We start from the raw sequence: 9,102 nt of genomic DNA, 5'->3' as shown, positions 1-9,102 counted from the left end.
TGAAACTGAAGCTGCTGTGCTGTAACCTGAGGTGTTTCTTTGTGGCCAAAAGGGGTCAAATATAAAAGGATTTGACAAAAATAACACTAGTTCTCTCCTAACAGGTCTAGTTAGGAGCTTACAGGTCCAGTAATGATTGTGGGCACATCAGGTCCCCAATATGTCATGGATTGTTTTGGACTTTCAGTAATTTCTTCTGAGATAAAATCACTGTGCAACAAAAATCTGTAATAGAAAATAAAATTGGTGCACAAGTTTTCATTTGTTCCTGGTATCCAAATAGTCTGCACGCACTAACCATTAGTTCACTGTTAATTAAAGCTTTAATATGATTTTATTAGCTATCATAAACAAAGGTTTTTGGTAATTGAGTTTTTGTTTTGATTTATCTTTATTTTAATCATGTAAACTTGTTTCCTTAAGTTTTACTGCCTGATTCATTTAATGGTCACCACCACCTGGTCTTGTTTACTAATCAGAGTACTTGTTCTTAATTTTGTGGTTATCATCCTCTGTATAAATATTTCTTGGTTTTGATTGGCCATTGTTAGAGTCTCTGCCTATCCTGATTAGCCCCTTTTCACACTGAATGATAAACTTACTACTCTGTCTGTGACCTACACAACTTGTTACTATGACAAATTTAGGAATGCTTTAGTCAGAAGGCAGCCATGATGATGATGGAGTGATGCCAAACATTGTGTGGGTGCAATGTGGTGATGTTGACCAAAACACTAGTGCGTGCAGGCCCCACGTCATAGATATGCTGCCACTGCAGCCCCACTTCCCCCAACCCACCTTCACCCCCCCATACCGTCACTATTCATGTTCCCACTTTGTACTGAGAATCTACACCAGCACACTTTGTACTGCGATTATTCTGTTGTCAGTAGAAATGAAGAATTACTCCAACTTACTAGGACAATGAAGAACCCTGAACAAGATGGTGAAGACAACTAATGCACTGAAAAAGGAAAGGAAACATGATTTTGCAACACTGAGCTAAAATAATTGAGGAACAAACAAATGAAAACATTAATTATTTGATAAACTTTAACATGAACTGAAGCAATGCCGTTTCTAATCACCCAAAGCCATGTTTGAGAAAAGGTTTAAAGAACTAAATGAACTCACTTCAGGTTTACTTTCAAATTAAAGAAGTTGTGACTACTGGTGTCTTACATGTAAAAGTAAAAAGACATTTTGTGTTAATTCAGATTCTAAATGCTTTTTTTGTTGTTGTTACCAAGGACCATCCTACTGAGAGAGTATCTTTTTTTCAAAGGGGGTGTGCGTGTGTGCGTGGGTTTGTGTGGGTGTGTGGGAGGGGGGATGTCGTCGGGGGGGGGGCTCACGTGATAGGAACAAACCAGCAACGTCTTCAACTAGGTCAAAATTCAATGCAACTCAAATGCTTCTCCCTGAGCAATAATCACTTTGCTTAAATTCACATGATCACTTTCTCTTAAGTTTATCTAATGCAGTTAATAAATATTTCTTACTTATCATGTCAACGAGTAAAGCCACATCCATCAGCAGCAGTAACTGACAGCAGCTGTGGTTGGTCGTTTCTCTGCACTTTGACCAACCACTGAAACGGTTTACTCAGAACAGAACGGCTGTGAGCTGTAACCAGAAATGAAGTGAGAAAACAACAAGAGACATAATCAGCTTCATTCTATTTATAGAAATTAAAATGTTTGCATTTTGGTTTTTCATGATAAGTATAGGTTTGTGTTTTTAAAGATGCAACTACACATATTTGTACATGCAGTTTGGAAACATACAATCTCACTTTCATTTATGATAGTTTGGCTTTTTCAAGTTTGACAATATCTTTATACCAAGAAACAAACAAAGGTAGAAACTTCAGAAAGGATGTTAGGCTTTATGATGCTCACTAACTGTGCATCTGTAAAAATATTAACTCCTAATTAAAAATAAAACAAAAGACAAAATAAAACAAACCCATTAAAAATATAGTAAACCACAGAGAAGCCTCATTATTGTGTTTCTGTCCATGTTTACTAGTGTGCCTTTTAGTCTTTATTAAACATGATTACATGTTTTGGCTTGACTGAATTAGCGTGTGAAAGCTTGTGTTGTTCACATTAAAAAGAGGGCTGGACAGGAAGCAAAGCCTCATCATTTTCACACCTTTGTTAGAACAAACCACAACCACAGTGAGGCCAAAGTTTCCATGCATCATTTTTGTTTATCACACTCTATGACTCAGGTGCAAACCCTGCTATGCCCATGAATAAAATGTAGAAAGAAAGAAAACTGAATTTAAAAAATGCATTTAACATTTTTTTATGTTATTTATGTTACTTTTTCCTTAATCAAATCTGTATTTGTGTTTTGTTAAATTGAGTGGTTTTACTTTTTGCTTTTATCCTTTTGTATCTTTAGCTAGACTAACATTGTGGGCCTTTCTGGGTGGAGTTCACATGTTCTCCCTGTGCACACATGGGTTTACTCCGGGTACTCCAATTTCCTCCCACAGACTAAAAACATGCATGTTAGGTTAATTGGTAGCTCTAAATTGTCCCTAGTTGAGAGCGTGAATGGTTGTTTATCCCATTTGTCTCTCTGTGTCTCTGTGATGGACTTGCGACCTGTTCTGGGTGTTCCCTGCCTCTCGCACAATGACTGCTGGAGTTAGACACCATCCCCGCACGACATGGAACAGAAGCGGGTAAAGAAAATAGATGGATGGATGGACTAACATGTTTTGGCCTGCAGTCAGTAACTTTATATGTTGACCCTGAGGGAGTTTATTCAGTATGTTTTGACTACAGCATTGATTTGAGCCCCTTCAGTTGTTTGGAATTATTTAATTTCCAATCTAATTTGGTTCTGGTTTTTACAGTGCTTTTTGAAATGTAATGTAATAATTCAATAACTTAATCAAAAATTTCTGCTCTTAGGTTCACTATTATCAGGTGGTTTTGTTGTACACAGTTTTAAGCAATTATTCAAAAAACTGTTTTTTGAAAATTACCCTTTAAATAAAGAAGTGTTCACACTGTCTTTCCTTCTGCTTCAGTTTTATTAGTTGGTGTCACTTTCTGCCCTGAGGGTTTATGAGTTTTTGCGCTCATGTCATTTTTAATTTGACAGCTAAAACTTTTCATCACCTCCAGGTGGAAGTATTTCTGTTATTCTGCTCTGAAGTGTAGAGAATGTAGAGGGTGACCACAAACACCTCCCCAACTCATCACCTAACGCTCCTCCTGCTGAAGGGATGGACACACAGAGGGGGCAGGTCATCATTTAGGAGGTGGAGCTTTTGGAATCACATGATGTTCAGTTTAACTTCACTGTTTTTGTGTATCAGTGCAGCCTAAGGTTGTAAACTTCTCAGTGCCAGAAGTCAAACAGATAACTTACACTCCTGCTTAGCGGAGTGCTGCAGACGTTGTAAGTCTTTCAGGCCTTTCAGTAAAAACAAGAAGCGCAACTTATAGGTTTTGAGACTAAATCCTTTAAAAACAGATGATAAAAAATGAGTGAAAGAGGAGCAAAATTCATGTGTATATACACAATATATAGAAAAGATTTGCATGAAATGTTAAGTTTCCACTTGACTTTATCACATTCAAAAACAGTTTCTTATTTTTACACTCCCTAGTAGTATAAACTATAAATTTAAGCTACTTTATCATTTTTTTTCTCATGGTTTTGCCCATCTTAACTTTCTGCTCTGACTGGTTTCCTGTCCCACTTTCTGAGGTCATCCAGGTGATAATCAGCCTTCCAAAATCCAATGAGATCAGTGTGGATCCAAAAGCAAAACTATACAAGTCAGGAATGTCTCTACTGATCTACTTCAGCAGAACTGCATACGTTTGAATTCACCCATTCTTGAGATAAGAATAGTCAAATCTAAATTAAGGTGTTATTGTACTTGCATTTTTAGAATATATTAAAAAGGTAAGAAAGATAATGTTCTTCAGATTAAAGAGGATGGCTGGACAGGAAGTTAAACCTCTTCATTTTCACACCCTCGTTTGAAAAAAAACACAAACCACAGCAGTGCTTAAATTTCCATCTACAGCTGGTGGTCAACACACCCTTTTTGTTGCAAGCTCACACTTTGCTATGCACAGAAATGAAAGGTGTAAAGCTTAATAAAGAAAATAGAGTTAAGTAAATCATTTTTGTACTTTCACCCTCCGTGATGTTTACTGAAATGTGTATGTGCACGTCATTCATAGGAAGGCAGAACCTGATGTCTGATTTAAAATTTATTTCTTTGTTTATTCCTTTTTCTTTTTTCTTTATGATCTGGTAAACAACCAGTTTTAAACCATTCATTTATGTAACGTGTTTTCTATCTATGAACTCTACTTTGGTTTCGGTTTTTTGATGGTACTTTTTGAAAGTATCTATTTTATAGTATTTATTTAAGTGTAGATGGCTTACTGTCCTCAGCTCTTAACTTACTGCTCCTCCTGCTGAAGAGACTGACACACAGAGTGGGTGGGACATCATTCATGAACTTAAGCTTTTGAATTTGCATTTCGTTCAACTATATTATCCCTTGCCTGGTAAGAACATTAGTGTGGGGCTTTAACCAGTTTGAGATGTGTTACTCAAAGACTCATCTTACTTTCTGATAATGTTTTATGATCTTTTATATGATATATTTTGCTCTTCTTGTCTGATCTCTAAGTGCAACGACAAAAGAAACCACAGAATGCAAAAGCGAAACCACATGCAGCAGCTACACTGACAGACAGAAGATGTGATCGGTCATTTCCCGCCCTTTGATGAGCCACTGAAGACGTGAACAGAACTGGCTATTAGCATCAACCACACAGGAAGTGAAAAACAGCAACCAGAAGCTTCAAACAGTCAACTTCAATTTATAGGTTGAAATAACTGTATTTCTACTGTTCTAGATGTTATTTACTTTTTTGTTTCTCAGTAAAATATTAAGTATTTTTTGTGTTTTACCATTGCAGGAGTCAACAACTATTTGTTTTAAAGTCCATTAATACTCACAAGTAATTTCCTCCCTTTTTTGTGTATATTGATTTCAAATTTAAATTCATCTGTTCATTTACTCACAATTTGTACAAACTGCCAGTCACCATGCCAGGTTATGCTAATTGAAAATAGTTTACAATGACAAGCTAACATAAAAATTGCAAATCATTTCAAATTAACATGTGTGTGATCAAATGCATGCATTACAGAGACTGAAGACAGTATCTTGTATTTATCACAATCATTCTGTCTCAAACATCTATCTATCTATCTATCTATCTATCTATGTGTGTATTTATATATAAATACATATACAAGGAACATGCAGGTCCATGCCTGCAGTGTTGTTCGGTACCACTGAGGTGGAAAAAAAATACTCTCAGACCAAATGTTTAGCCCTTTGGTCACTTGTTTGTTGACTCAAATGAAGACCACAAACCAGAATGTTCTAGTTGATAATGCTGTGGTTTTTCTTTTCATGCCTTAAGTGGCTATATTTTAAAGTCGGTCACCTATAAAATGTTTGTCCAGTTTGCTTTGAACAAATACCAGCAAAACTAACCAAATTACTCTCAGCAACTTTTCTGTTTAACATGTTGACAGTTCTATAGATTTAAAGTTAGGTTGTTAAGAGTCCAGAGAGGTTAAATCATAGTACACAGTACTGAAGCTGACATCTTAACACTGACCTAAAGGGGGCAAAGTCTCACCCACTCATTTTGTCTTGATGGCTGCAGAGTGGGGTGGAGCCTTCCCAGCAGTCAATGGGTGAGAGGCGGGGTACAGCCTGTACAGGTCGATGAGGCGTCACAGAGACAAACAACCATACACTCACACACAGGAGGTCTGTGGTGTCGCTGAGGAAAGAAACTAAACCTTCAATAAAGTCCTCAAGACGTTGACTACTATTAAACTAAGGTCTTACTGCAGCCATTATTGTCCTAATGGGTTTATAATAAAAAAAATATTATCTCTCAGTACTAAACAGCAGCATGCCTAACATTACTAATGACAGAGACATTTAAACACTCGTTCTATCCATAGTGAAAATATCTTATTCTCCTTTCTTTTCTTTTTTAGCTTCTGAATTTTTCAATAAAGAATAACAAAATGAGAGAAACGTTCAGACAAAGAGGACTTTGTTACCTTCTAGCTCAACATTTTACGACCGAAGAGGCAAAAATTGCATCTTATTTATTAAATGTATCTTAGGAAATTTTAAATAGTTGTTTAAAATATTTTTTCCAGATGAATAAAATCCTCTGTCTTGTCTCATAGAAAACAACTATCATGAGAACAACAAACAAAGCTACATGCAGAAGCCACACTGACTGACAGGAGCTGTGGTCGCCAATTTCTCCGCTCTTAGACCAACCACTGAAAGTGTTTACTCAGAACTCATTTTGTTTCCTTCAACCAACTATAAAATGTGATAAAGGCCACAAGAGTCTTCATATGCTATCTGAAACAGACATTTTAGTAAACTGCAAATGTAAGAATATATGTTGTTTCAAGCACAAACATCAACCACATGGATTTAATGGTAGTTTTTTTGCATCTTCATGTTAAAACTTTGCCTTTTGCTATGTTTAAATTTCTCTGCATTAGCAAGGCTACGACACATATTATCATTTTTTTAAGAAAACAATAAAATGTCTCGGCATTAAAAAAATGGTGGAACAGTAAACATCATTACCATTAACAACTACCTGAGAAAAGCACCAAAGTGCAGAGAAGCATCATGTTCAAAGCAGCCACACTGAACAGACTGAAGGTTGTGTTCACCTCATGTGTCTTTTAATGACTCCTGTGAGGTGTTCTAATAATAATATCAATCATAATACCTTCAGTATATTTCTTTTTGCAGTTTTTAAACATAAAAAAGTTTTAAAGATAAAAAATAAAGTTTAAAAAACTTTGTAAAGATACATGCAGGAAGTGAAACAGGAAGAAAAGCCCCTCTGTATTCACACCTCTGTTTGAGAGTCAAACCACAGCAGTGCAAAAGTTTCCATGCACCAATTGTGTGTCACTGGTGGCTAAAGCTTTGTCTGAGCTGTGCTGTCTCACATCTAAAAGGTGTTAGTGCATTTAAAGTTAAACTTAAAAGTTTTAGCTTATAGTTGATCTCAGTCTGTTATTTAAGTAATCTTTTAAGGAAACTTTCCTTGTTGCCACCTCTGCAACATATTTGACTGTGTGATGGTTGAACACAACATTGTGAGTTCTGTTTTTATTTCTACAGTATGTACAGACTCTGGTTCCAGAAATACAACATGGCAGTTCCTGTAAACTGTGAAGACTTATTCTTTAAATAAACAGTTTATGCTCTCTGCCCACAAGCAACATCACCAACAACTACAAACCATCAAGTGTTTAAAAAACACTCACATTATTTGCCAGTATAGAATAAGTTTGTCCATTTTTTATCTACAAATGTTTTCCAAATGGCCATTTATTTTTCACTCATACTATTTAAACAAGCAATATCAAAAAAGCAAACACAACCCCTCTCACATTTACTTTTGTCAGTTTTTTAATGGTAGGATTGACTTTTTTGAGTTAATGTTTGTGTAATCTTTTGTTTTAGGTTTATTGTTCTCAGTTGTGTTTCTATTTTATTTCTTCTGATCCATGTGGTTTGTCTAATGAAGCCTAGGTGAAAACTCAGACTGGGAGACCCTACAGCTTACCTGAGTCATCCAGTTGCCTCGTCTCCGCCTCAGACAACCAGCACCAGGTCCTCACTCCGCCTCAGCCAATCATCACTCAGGAACCTTTTAAAAGGCTCATCATCCACAGCTCCACCTGCTTTCCAGCCGTGCTTCAACCCGCCTCCTCCCCATCTCCACCTTTGTCCTCTGGGTTCCTCTATGCTCCACTGGGTTTCCCTGCTTTCTGGTCTCCACTCCACCACCAGTGTCCGGGCCCCAGGGGGAAGACTTCTCTGATCCTCGCCTCGAGCTGTTCATCCAAGCTCGGTGATCCTCAATGTGCACGTCTTCTGCCGGGGTCCGAGGACAAAAGAACTTCAAGTCAAAAAAGACTTTAACTGCTGTATCTTTTCTGTATCTTATGCTGTGCAGGTTTGTTCTCTGTGCCCTCTGTGTTTCCTCTGCCATTACTCACTCTCTCAGTCAGTAGTATTCCATGTCAGCCTGCCTCACACATCTGCACCTGTTCCTAATTAGTAATCAGTCACCTGTGTCCACTTCCTCATCACCCTCAGTTCATAAAATCTGTTCCTCAGCTTCACTTACTGGCTGGTTCATTGTCAACTTTTTTGTTTAGGTAATAAATTAGTATACCTTTTGAGCTCCTTGTGTCGATCTGCATTCTTGGTCCAAGTCCTCCACCACCTCTCCTAAATTTGATGATCAGGTTTGCAACAGGCAGGCTGATTCATCAAATCAAGGTGTTATCAGCAGTAGTAATACCTGCTCCTTTGGACATAATACTGACTATGTTGTCAGTTAGCTTTGACAAAGAACTTAGTAAGAATTATAGTATGATTATGCTCATTCATGATAACCATTGGATTGAATCATTAATGCAAAGAGAACACTAAAACACACATACACGAACAGCATTATTATGTAAGTAATGCATTGCATGTTTTTCTAGTTGCAATAAAAAATAGGTGTGTGTGTCTCAGTGTGTGCTTATAGAAAATCGAAAGAAGGCATGGCCACTCATCTCATCACGTACGAACTGGTATTTTGTTTATTTAAACTGGAGTATTTATTGCTTCTTTAACCATTAGCTTTAAAATAACTGAATGAAAGTATAAATCTAGGGTGAGATGTTTTTTTTAAGAAGTACACAAAACCTTTGTGGCAGAAAGTGTTAGTACTTATCTCAGAATCTGTGTTCAGTGACAACCAATGAGATGAATCTGACGTTATGACGTACAGGATTTTGGCTGCTCCTACACTAATTAAAACCCTGACAAACTCCTTAACAAGTGACAAGATGAAGATGATCGTGTTTTGGGTTATGTTGCTTGTTTTTCATCAGACATGTGAGTAATTTCAAATTTAGCAATTTGGTAGGTGCATTTAAACTGTTTCTATTTTTTGTTATACTGTTTTGGGTTTATTTCTGTTT

This window comes from Kryptolebias marmoratus, linkage group LG9 (assembly GCF_001649575.2).
Source record: "Kryptolebias marmoratus isolate JLee-2015 linkage group LG9, ASM164957v2, whole genome shotgun sequence".
NCBI classification, from domain to species: Eukaryota; Metazoa; Chordata; class Actinopteri; order Cyprinodontiformes; family Rivulidae; genus Kryptolebias; species Kryptolebias marmoratus.
Note: the sequence above shows the minus strand (reverse complement) of the source record.